The sequence below is a fragment of the Dermacentor silvarum genome, chromosome 1 (genome assembly GCF_013339745.2).
Source record: "Dermacentor silvarum isolate Dsil-2018 chromosome 1, BIME_Dsil_1.4, whole genome shotgun sequence".
Lineage (NCBI taxonomy): Eukaryota > Metazoa > Arthropoda > Arachnida > Ixodida > Ixodidae > Dermacentor > Dermacentor silvarum.
In genome coordinates this window covers 146,525,954-146,538,499 of record NC_051154.1, presented here as the reverse complement: position 1 = coordinate 146,538,499, position 12,546 = coordinate 146,525,954, and the positions used below count along the sequence as shown (strand labels likewise).

General features: G+C 43.5%; 1 protein-coding gene across 2 annotated transcripts in view; it reads right to left on the bottom strand.

Moving 5' to 3' along the window:
* LOC119436214 (casein kinase II subunit alpha) overlaps positions 1-9,943 on the bottom strand; it is a 66,652-nt gene extending 56,709 nt beyond the window's left edge. The window contains exons 1-2 of one of the 2 annotated variants that reach the window (XM_037702998.2): positions 9,789-9,943; positions 8,666-8,712 (exon numbers count right to left, since the gene is read on the bottom strand). The gene's annotated coding sequence lies outside the window, so the exon portion shown is untranslated. Of the gene's footprint in view, positions 1-8,665; positions 8,713-9,463 lie in introns of both variants that reach the window. The other variant, XM_037702997.2, reaches the window with a different exon arrangement.
* Positions 9,944-12,546: the final 2,603 nt, after the last annotated feature.

The window sequence follows — 12,546 nt, the reverse complement described above, 5'->3', positions numbered from 1 at the left end:
AACCATTGTGCATGAAAGTTCAGGCAAAACTATTCAACTCTCAATTTTGTAGCAAGGCTCATTGGAAAGGATTGATTAGTTCAATTGCTGTGATGGGCAAAGATCATAAATGTAGCAGTGACAAACAATCTTGAGCCAAACTGGGAATTAAAATGGTCCATCAGATTTCGTGGGTGCTAGCTATGCACTTTTGGAGTTATCGCCCTAAAACAAGGTGCACATGAAGGCCCCCCAAGTATACACAGCATTCTTAACACATTGTGGATGTTTGTTAGGCCTTACATGAGCAACAAACACTTTCTGGACAAGCAAAATAATAATATATGTGCTAATTACGTAGAATCATCTGCCAAATATAAAAACTAGCTGACAAGCTCAGCTCATCTATACGACAAGAATTCTCCTACACATAACCCGAGTACTGTTTCCTGTGCCCAAAGGTTGCACAATGCACTCCAAATTCAGGAACAATGTATTGTATGAATAATGGGAGTACACTTTTAGAGTGGTTTCTGTGAAATGCAAAAGCAGCACTGCCGTCTTCGACTACGGTACTCTTCACTTGACACCCATCTACACTACATATTACAGAGCCTGCCCAATTCTACTTCCTCTTAATGTCAACTACAATATAGACAACCCCATTTGCTCTCTTGTCCATGCCATTGTCTTCCTGTCTCTTAATGTTACGCCTAACATTTTTCGTTGCATCGCTCGTTGCAACGTCCTCAAGTTCTTTTCAAGCTTATTAACTCTTATTTGCCACGCTTATTGAAATCAATTTGATACAGTTTTTCTATGCATTGTTAAACATTTCCATTGTAATTCTACTAGCAGTGGTGCAACAGCCAAAGTAGGATCTGGAGCAATTTTTATAGCACGAAAATCTTGGTTTTGGAGCAGGTTATAGAAAAGAAAAACTACGTTTTGGAGCACTCAATGCCAAATTTGGAGCAGTTTCATAAAGAAACTTTACTCACAAAATTTACTCCGCCAAATAAACGCACCCCCAACTTTGCATTGGATTACTGGGGGAAAAAAAGTGCATTCATTACGCGAGTATATACGGTAATACACATTAGCAGCGTAGGTGAGTGCAGGGGAGCCATCGTAGATCGCTGTTCGGAGTGCGCGTTCAGTTTCGCCATGCACGGTTGACCTAGGCCGCGCACGGCGAAATTGAATGCGCACTCCGAACAAGACGTCGATCGCGCCCCAGCAGTGCACTGCACGCAGCTTTTTCCGCCAAGCATGTGGAAAGAAAGTACACATGAATTTCTTCACGAGTGGTTCCCTTTAGTTTTTTTTTTTCTTTTTTTTTTTTTTTTTGACGATGTGTCGAGACGTTCCGGCGGTAGTCAAAACATACAGCGACTGTTTGACAATGTTTTGGCGTTTCGACAGTGTACAGCGAAAATCAGCGCCGTTTAATTGCAACGTGGTACCTGTTGCCGCGTGGAACCGAACTCTTGCTAGTTTTGTGCAATGCGTCGCCTCAAAGCTCACGCCGTCAATGTCGGGTCACTTGCTCTACTGTGCAAGCTAGTTTCCTGTGGAGTATTCGTACCCGCTTCGCTCGTGACAGCGTGCACGGATACAGCGAGGACCGTGTTGAGTCAACGCGGCAATGGCGAACTGCTTTCGTTACTGCAAGCAACGCGGACTCCTTGTCTCCATGAGATTTTACTGCCTATACAACACACCACGCTGCAACCCAGCAGCAAAAATATTCTTTGGTGCCCACCACCAAACACACCAACGTCATCTCGTTTGGGCATGTGTTTGGATACGGTGGCTAACGTCTGCGCTATTGGATCGGACTGGATTGGATGGTGATGTCCAAGCTGCAGGTTGCCAACACGGTCTGTTGCCCGTTAAAACTAGCGTAACAAATTTCACGGTTGGTCGGGCATTTTGGCGCAGCGTGGCACAATTTCAACATATATCACAGTTTTGGCGCAGCTCAGCGCAAAATTACGAAATTGTATCAAAATGGCGGAATTGGCACAGCTGTTCCACCCCTGCACTAGCAACATCATGCACCGCCCGAACTGACGACTGAACTATTTGTCAGACTTGAGTTTTTGGCAGATTGGGGAACTGTAAAAATAAAAAACGGGAGGTATCGTAAAAACTAGCCTGCATTGCTCCGAGCATGGGTTGTCACTTTTCCAATCTGATATATACACTGTTTTAACCCATTAAGGCCCAAGAAAAATCTACCAATTACATTTTGTAGAATTTTTGTCAAATGATATTTTAACACTGTAAATACATTGTGAAAATTTCATGAGTGGCGCTTTATTCTTTGAAACGCTACGATAGTGTACTTTTTAAAGTATGCTGGATCTTCGTGGGAGAAAAACCTGATATAGGTTACCAAATGTATATGCTATGTTTTGGAGCTGCAATACATCACAATGCGATGTATTGCAGTGTAGAGTAAAATAAAACTTTGCACAAGCCCGCTCAACCTTCTGCTAGCAAAATTAGCAATTTAGTGGGAAATATAGTTTTCTGGGAGGCATTTTTACTATTGAAGTGTGTAGCATGACTTCATCAAGTAACGGGGACGGACTTTACTGTTGCTTTCAGAGGCCGGCGTGATGAAAATTTATTATTGATGCAGATCTAGACGTTATAATTTAAGAAAGAATGCCGGCATTCAAGACTAAAATATTCAGCATTCGGTAAGTGATATTCGAAATATTCAACAAACTGGTGGCATCTCCTCCAATGACAGTCGGTTCTTGCATTAGAATCCTGTTGTATGATTTGCTCGGCGATATTTTCGATAGAAATTCCTGACCTTTCAAGAGATGGGGTCTACGGCTGGTTCCCCAATGTGGGTTGCTCTACTTCCATCGCATTACTCATCTCGATTGGCAGAGGAATATAGATCGTCTGTGTGGTTTTCTGTTTCCTCCTACCTATATTGTAATTTGTAATAAAATCCTGCATAAAGTATCGTCTTTTTAAATAATGTTGACAGGATATCTAAATGGTTCTTTATCTAAATTTACTGTAACTGCTCGCTATTTTATTGACTTAGAACATAAGAGTGTCCTCATCTTCGTCAGAAGAAAGGAACGAGGAAAAATAGTAATGTTGATGTAATCCTTAAGATATTTTTTACTTGCAGTGGTCTGTGAAGTTCTTGTAGTCAGCAAAAAATATTTTGTCGTAATACAGGTAAAAAAAAAACCATCGTGTGTGCTTCGAGAACAAGCATACCCCTCTAGCATACACATAGGCCCAGTGTACTTTACAAGGTGCACCTATATTTATTTCCGTGCGTCGCCATAAATATGTATTGTATATGGAATGTCATGCATTCATTGTTTATGCAATTCTTTTCTAAAAATTCCACAGAAAGCTCAGCTTCGTGAATCATAGGATATACTTGATAAAAGATAAAGGTACAGCAGCACCTGGTTATGTTCAGCACTTCTCCAAGTTTGGCGATGAATAGATCAAATACATCACGCAGCTGACAAAAAACTACAATGTGGTCGCCTTGGCAGGACCCTTCTTAGCAAAATGGCATACCTACAGAACACAGTATGTTTCTTCTTTAATTATTTAAAAATTAAAATGGTACTGTACTTTAAAAAGTACACTGGGCCTTAATGGGTTAACGTCTCAAACAACGGTAGATGCTCATGAGTGCGTGTTATTTTGATAATTGTGTGAGACTAATATTAAGTGCAACTTCATTTTCCTCACCGTGGGTTGCTTTAATTCATCAGCGTTTTGACAACCTATGTACAATTTATTACAAGCAATCCTTAACAGGTTTTTACAAACACAACAGCACCACAGTTGATTTTAGACCCAACTTCAACCAAAGCTTGACTATCTCAAGCTTCTCTTACATTTTGAACACCGCCTGTGCAACATTCCACTTTACTGCACAGCACTGTACAGGAACTGAACAAAGCATTTGGAGGCTCCAGCTGAACAGACAGTAGAACACCTTGCTCGCACAGAAAAGCTGATCGAATGCAACAATCGAGTATGGGGAGGCTTCTGCATGCTCCTCGACCTGACAAGTACTGCCTCACGAGCCTAAAGAATGTAGTAAAAAAACAAACCAGGTGCCTGATACATTGAGTAAAAACAAAAGCTCCCTGCACATTGCAATTCACCCGTTCTCCCATTTGCAAAGCTACTGCTTTCCCACACAGCATGGGTATCACTATAGATAGTGTTGATGCCAACAAATCGTCATAATTTTTTTGTGTGATCTGACTTACAAAAGTTGGGAACTAGGAACCAGGTGCAGATTTTGTATATTTTAGATTTTTTTTTTACTCAGTACTTATACTATAAATGGCAAGCTATTACTTTCATTCATGTTCCTTGAGGATGCTGCTTTTAGTTTCCCATAAGAATTCTCAAAAATTGTCCCAGCTATTATTACTGCTATACAGCCATTCATAACACCAGTGATAAGGCTATAATTTTATGTATTGCAGTATATGTTGGGACTATTAGATCTTCAAATAAAATGTGAAAACATAAAAAAACGAAAGATTTAACCTCTAAGTTTCTGCCCTGTATGTTAGTACCAGCAGAATACAATGGCTGTACACTTTTCAAGAATAGCAGTAAGCTGTCGACCATGATTTGGTAATGCCTGCCCTACGCGCTCCAACCCATATTAATTTTTTCTGCAAATTTCCTTCTTATGATCAGGATCTCCTATGAGTAACCATCACAAAAGTGCGCATAATTAAAGCGCGCGCCGCGCATCACCCAAGGAGCAAGTCGGCCCAGCGGCAGCTTTGACAGGGAGAGATATACGCCGCAGACAGCGGACGCGATCAATGGAGTCTAGAAACTTCCGACAAAATAAGTGAAGGTTCCGGCATCGAGAGAGAGCGCACGCCGAAACACCCTCTCATATCCAGACTCACGGCTAGCCGAGAGAGAGAGAGGAGAGCGACAGCCTGAGGCCTGAGCGTGCACCAACAGATGAGTCACCACCGTCCTCGAAGGTTTCGGCGGCCGTGACTGACAACATGAGAAATGTCTAGAAGATTCCCAGGCTTTGTTCATGCTATGGGATCACGACTCTGTTAGAAGGTTCGAAAAGCGCCAGCGGAGGCAATAAAAGCGTTGTGCGGGAATCAGAAGGGGAATCGGACCATGCCGGTGACGAGATGCGACATGACTGACCATCTGCGGAAGAAGGGGATGCTAACCAACGAGCTCCTCGACCGTCTGCATATCCGGAAGAAGTTCCTTCTTCGAGATTTGCCTCGAGCTTTGCCGAGATCGTCCGGCTAACAACCATCACGGGTGAATACGAGTGGACACTTTGTGTTCCTATTCATTCTGTACTGTTGGATTCTTAGTGCTTGCCGTTAATTATTTTCCAGTGTTTTGTTATAACCCATCTGAATTGTGATGCGTCTAGCCGAAGTGTGCACGTGTGTATGTAACTGCCTTACCTGAAGAATATATTTTGTTGTGTTTTGACAACTCTGGGCTCTGACTCGGTCTTTGGACCGCAACCAGTGTTCGCTGGCACACCAGAGGGCCCCTTATTAATTGTACTTGCTTTCGTGGGGTTATTTTCGGAAGCTGATAAGTCGGCTTTGGAATTTGGCCCAGCGTTGGCGCCTCATTCACGGGGTGTGCGACAGTAACTGAGCAAGATAAATTCACTCTAGCAGATTCTAGAGGCTGAAAGCCAATCAAATTCTCGTCCTCTTGCCAGACTACTGAGCATTACCTTTGTCTTCTTAATATTAATCTTCAACCTTACTTTTTGACAGCTAAGGACCTCTATCATCCTCAATCACCGGACAGTGTCATCTGCAAACTGCAGGTTGCAGAGATATTCACCGTTGATCTCTAGTGAACTGCAGTGCATATAGGTACAGATCAGCGATCCTGTATGGCTGCAATATGTTTCACTGAATAAAAGTCCCCACTATATCGTTAACCCTTTAACTGGCAGCTACGCAATATTGGTCATCTAACAAACATCTGCAAAAACTAGACAACTACAAATATTAGTCTGTGCCTTTAAATTTACCTTTATTTAGTTACCTGCCCAACAGTGGTATTCATATATACGTCGATCGTGAGCAGCAGATGTTTCGCTTACAAAACCTGCAGGCATTGCCGTCCTTTTTTAGCACACCAAGGTCCTTATCATTGCAAAAATTGCTTCGTTTGTTTAAGCAAGCTGTTATTTTTAATCTCAAAGAGGTGCATCTCAAGAACACACATTGATTTTGTCAAAGGAAGTACCAAAAAGCAGTCTTGGACCATACTTTTACCTTTAATCAGCAGCTTAATATTTTTGACCTACCATATCTCACTTAGTTTGTGGAGAAGCATTTTCATATTTCATTTGGTATGTATTTGTGCAATGTAAGAGGAAATAAAGCAATAAAAAATCCTTGGCCAAGTCTTTCGTATCTTGCCAGATGAAGGGTTAAGGTTATTCTTGAGAATAGCAGAGTGCTGAGAATGTCATAGGAGATGCCAGTATCACAACTTTGATAAATGAACCGATTAATGACCCAGACAATTTACACATAAAAAAGAGCCATTAAAGTCCCAGTACCACTGAAATAATTTTTTCTGCGAAGTACAGCACCTAAGTATCCGGAGCTCTGGATTACTAACAATCTTTGTTGGAATAAGCAGACTGCTTACGACAACAACCAATGTGTTCTACTCCTAGTGTTTGTTTGCTTGCCTACAAATCCACGGTACTACCAATACATGACTATGCAGTCCTCCCCCCCCTTTGGGATCCATTCATGCAAACCAATGAGAACAAGATTGAAAGCATACATAGCTCATATTATCTATCATAATTTTGGGGTGAACATCAGTAAGCACTTTGATACCAAGAGCAAATTTATGCATCTAAGTGAAAGAAATGAAGCTTCTCATTTTAAATTTTTAGATAATTAAGATAACAAGATAATCAGAATTAACAGGAACTAAAGGTAGATCTTGCTAATTGAATAGTTTTCTTTAAGTTACTCCACAAGAAAACACTATTTCAACCCTTTCAAACACACAAACCGTGTTAACCCTTTGACTGAAAGACAAAACGAGTACACTAGTTTTTGTCCTTTTCAGCACATTCCCTGCCTCTCGAGAAGCAACTCGCCACACACAGCGTTGCTGACAGTGATGCTGGCAACATTGAGCTTGCCCGTGTTTTTATGTACAGAGAGGTGCGACTACTGATTTTTTGCTCTTCTTGCTGTAAACATTTGCTCTGGCCGCAACATTTCGTGCCCAACAATTTTGGGAACCTTCCTTTCCATTGTCCCTGCACAGCTTGTAGACCAGCCATTTCATGCACTGTTGCAAAGTACAATGTGGCATGACCACAACACGACACACATGCAGTATACCTCGCAGTAAACAAGAGAAGGATGGCCCTTGTGTTTACAATCAAGAGGCACTTTGAGCCTAGAGTATAGGGAAGCAGCAAGCTTATATAAAGGCTGTCAAAAAGTCATTTAACTGTTTTATTATGCAACCTAAATAGTTACAATTACAAGCAAAGGTAAGTTTAACAGAAACAAAATATATATTTTTGTTTTATCTTGAGCACTCTGGAGACTAGAATACTCCATTCAGCCATCAACATTGCTGAACTGCCTTTACCAAAAGCTCCATTAAACTTCCTTAGGTGTGACCGTGTGACAAAGTGCATCTCCCTCGAGATAAAGAACGAGGTGCAAGGAGTTCACGGGCGCCCAGGTTAACTCTACTTTGAAGTAATTAATAAAATCCTGCAATACACTCTTCCAGTTGGCTGTTCATAGTGTTCAGATTTAAAAAGAAAATGCTCCCAAATTAGCATCCTTAAATGGCAGAAACTGACAATGTATACAACAAATCACCGCAGCTAATTGGCATGCAATTTATGCCATTTCTAAAAAGCCTGCAACCATCACAATGTATATTACAAAGCATACTGTACATATTATCTATCAAGTTTTTCTTGCCCAATAAGCTTTATCAATATACATGAGCATTGTTTCTGACAATCTGTTACAGCAAACAGTGCAAGATCCCATTACTACACACAATGACTTAAAAGCAATGTGCTATCTGGGGTGCCATACATACATAGGCTAACGCTTTTTACTCCTTACATAAAAGGATTAACACTGCCTTTAATAGAGAACACAACCATTCACATGCTCAAGACTAAAGATGCATGCTCGTTAAGCACGCAATGATACTGTGTGGCTTGTGCCCTTGAGTGTTTGAGGTACCACCAAAAACACATTCACACAGTATGCTGTTAGAGACGTATTAAAACTGCTACAAAATGTCAAGCAGTATGGCAAACTGATCACACTAAAACATTTTACAAGGCCCGGCCCAATATAGGGCCAATATTTGGATAAGTGCATGTGTCTTTATAATAATGACATCACTCACAAAGCTGCTCAGAATTGAAAAACAAGCGAGACCGAGCTGGAGTGATTCCCACGAAGGCATAGATGAAAGCTCGGCTATAAGAGATGTGAACATAAATGTGCATATTTCTCTCAAATGGTAAACATTAAACAACCTACGGAATTTCAATGAGCCCAACTAACTGGGAGATGGCACCAATCTATAGTCAATACCACCACCTTCCATCAAACCTAACCAGGTCTTAAAAACATACCAATTTGGAGAAACAGCAGGTTAGTGGAGATCTTGAGGCAAGCGTTCCTGCGGGGGAGACAATCAGCAGGGTAAGCAAGGGCGTTGGGTAAGCGTGTTTCACAACAGCGGCCGGTTCAATAACGGCTTTCTCTGCAAATAACCACATGCAAACGTGCAGTGGGTACACAAGGCTTTGAATGAGAAAAAAAAAAGAAATCAGAGGAGCAGTAATGGGCAAAACTGTTAAGTCGTACACGGGTTTGTATCGAAGGCTCGAGCCGGCAAACGCTGTAACAGGTCGCACTACGAAGGCTTATTTGGGAGCATTTACGGCGTACTACAGTTAGCGAAGCCATCCGAGTACAAAATAAAGTTGCATTTCATAGCGATTTTAGCGACATGCTTGAACGGGGAGATAAATCGGAGAAACGTGACCGGCGTGGCACGCGGATTACAACATTCATTACGGCACAGCCTGACGGACACACACCCACAAGCACACTGTGCGGGGATCATCTAATCCCAGCATGAATGTGCTCGCTAGAGCCCAAACTAAGGCCGGGTTTTAGCCACTATACAACAAAACACGATTTACACCAAGGATTAGCATACAAAGAACTATGAAGGCATCCGATACGGACTTTTGTTACAGTTTAAACAAGTATGTTCACGTCAACACAGCTGCAAAATGCTGGATTACGAAGGAACAGAGCCAAAAGCGATGCACTTCAGCACCCGGCTTTGAAGGTTATAAACGCTGAATGAATCGACGCTTAGAGAGGCTTAGAAAACGACTGAAAAGCACATGTTAACTTACGGACGTTAGGGCTAGCAGGCTGGCTTTAGAGAGAGTCCCTCGGCACCTCGACGACACTTGCAAGGCGTAAAACGCCAATTCAGCGCATAAATACACACTGAGCGAAAGCGCGAGAACCGGAGTTACACGGACCATTCGCGGAATTTTTCTGAAAGCTTGTAAAAAAAGTCGCCCTTGCACTTTAAAGACGTCACACTGCACACCGGCTTTGGTGTGGCATCGGGCGCCGGACTGCAAAATCCGGATTTATTCCGTAATCTGCACAGACGGCCGCGCTTCACAACAGTTGACTAGAGCTCGTCGGAACATAAAACCTAAAACGTACCGGCTAGTGCGTGAAAGGTTTCGCATAGGACGACATAACAGCGCACGGAGAATTAGTACTTCTTTAGAAATTTGACTGTTCAAGACGATCGGGCGCCGCACAGCATTGCAATATGGCGGACAGCCCGCCGAGATCAAATCGAGGCCAAAGAACACGAAACGAGCCGTTGCGCCACCTGCACAGTTGAAGAACTTCGCAGACCGCTGTCGGCAGTCATTCCCTCAATATATTTTCAAATTTTAATTGCAAAAAATACATTTTAATATTATTATTATTACCAAAAACAAACACTTTAGAAACGAAAAAAATGTTTTAAACTTACTTCAACATACTTTGGTTTCAAGCGCGGGAAATTTCAACCACCAAGTAGGGCAACTAATTTAGTGACGTTGAACAAACGCACTTATACTTACCAGCAATGGTCGGATAGCAGTCATTTGTTCTTGCTCCCTTGTCGACAACTTTATAAGCATACAAATACCCTGCATCGATATTGCTTTGCATCCCAGTGCACGGAGATGGACCAGCTACGAAGCAACTATAGATCTTGCGCCTGCAAATTTTCTAATTTCATCCCCCGCCAAATTTTCTGCCCTCCTTGACTGCACTTCCCTTCTCTTGGTATCCATTCTGTAACTCTAATGGTTCACCGACTATCTACCCTTAGTATTACATGGCATGCCCAGCTCCATATTTTTCTCTTTATGTCAACTTCTAATCCGCTATGCCAGTTTGCTCTCTGATCCACACCGCTCTCTTCCTGTCTCTTAACGTAACGCCTAACATTTTTCGTTCCGTCACTCTTGCGTGGTCCTTAACTTGTTCTAGAGCTTCTTCGTTGAGCTCCAAGATTCTGCCCCTTATGTTAGCACCGGTAGAATGCAATAATTGTACACTTTTCAACGACAGTGGTAAACTCCCAGTCAGGATTTGGCAATGCCTGCCGTATGCAGTCCAACCCATTTTTATTGCGATAGCAATTATATGGACACTTCAACCGGATTTATGCCGTCGGCGTCGCCGTCGTCGTCGCCGTCGCCGTGAGGTTCCGTATAGATAAAATCTTCGCCGCGCGCCGTATGCCCGAGCGGAAGCGTGGGGGGACGCGCGCTATCACGGAGAGCGAACGCACTCAATCTCCCATGCGCAAGCAAGGAAGCGGGAAGCCAGCGCCCAGCGCCGGAGGGAGCGGGGGGGGGGGGGGGGGGGCACTTCTACTCTGCCAATAAGCGCGCTCGTCGCTCGCCCGCACCGTCTCTTATCTCTCCCACGCGCAAGCAAGGAAGCGGGAAGCCAGCGCCGGAGGGAGGGGGGGGGGGCGCACTTCTACTCTGCCAACAACCGCGCTCGTCGCTCGCCCGCACCGTCTCTTATCTCCACACGGCTCTGACCTTTATGCACTGTGCATTCGCCGCTCGGTTTCTGTTGAAGCGATAGACCGCACGTACGTACCTTCGCCCGCTGCAGCGTATGTGCTTGCTGCCAGCGTTTCGACAGTCGTTGTCTGCAGTCATTCAGTGTGATCTATTCATGTTTGTTTGTGCGCGCTCACACCACGCTTGTTCATTCAGTTAGTAATAGTCGGGCCACTTTTTCCGACGCACGCTACACATGTAATGCTGCCCGGATCGGCAGTGCAGCGCTACAGGTGTGTCCCTTCGCACGCGCTGCCCACGGGAAGCGCTTCTCATCAACACCACCGTTTCACACGCGCCTTCTCGTGGTCATCGAGTCTCTCTTCATGTCGGTCTACTCACGCCGCAGCACACCTGCTTACTTGATCAGCTCATGTTTACTACAATTCATATTGCTACCAAAGCCGCTCACCTTACTTCGTATGACATTGCTGTGTTGCTATCGCATTCATTGTTTCGCCCTTAGGGCGAAACTGTGACATTTTTTTTATTCTTCTGTAAATTTCCTTCTCATGATCAGGGTCTCCTGTGGGTAATTGGCCTAGATAATCTTACTTCTGCACAGACCCTAGAGGCTCACTGGCGATCATGAATTCTTGTTCCCTTGCCAGACTACTGAACATTACCTATGTCTTCTGCATATTAACCTCCGACCTCAATCTTACACTTTCTTGGTTAAAGGGACACTAAAGAGAAAAATGATTTCACCTGTATTTGTAAATTACCCTCCTACAATACCAAAAATACCATTCTTACCGCGAGAAGACGCTTGGTACCAAGCGTCTTTTCGCGGTACGAAGCCACAAAAGGCGCAAAAACGAAAGCCGAGTGGTGACGGCGCCTCGGAGTTCCCGCTCCAGCCCGCCGTGACGTCAGGAATTTTGACGCCGTGTGCTGGGTCCTATAGTTAATTATTTATCAGTAAAAATGAACCACAATGTGTTCTAAAGGAGCTGAGGAATGAAGTGGAAACTTTCGGGAACTTTCACTGAGCGCAATGCTGTCCAAATACTTTTTTTTAAATACCTTGAAATCCGCGACGTTACATTGACGTACTGGCTTTGCGGTTTCGGCGCGAAATTCGAAAAATAAACTTTAACTAAAATTAATTAAAAAATGAAATTCTTGGGTGTTACGTGCCAAAACCACGATTTGATTATGAGGCAGTCCGGATTAATTTTGAACACCTAGGGTTCGTTAACGTGCACTCAATGCGCGGCACACAGGTGTTTTTGCATTTCACCCCCATCGAAATGCGGCCGCCGCGGCCGGGATTCGATCCCGCAACCCAACCCCCCCCCCCCCCCCCCCCCCCCAGGAAATAAACTTTGACCTTCGTTTTC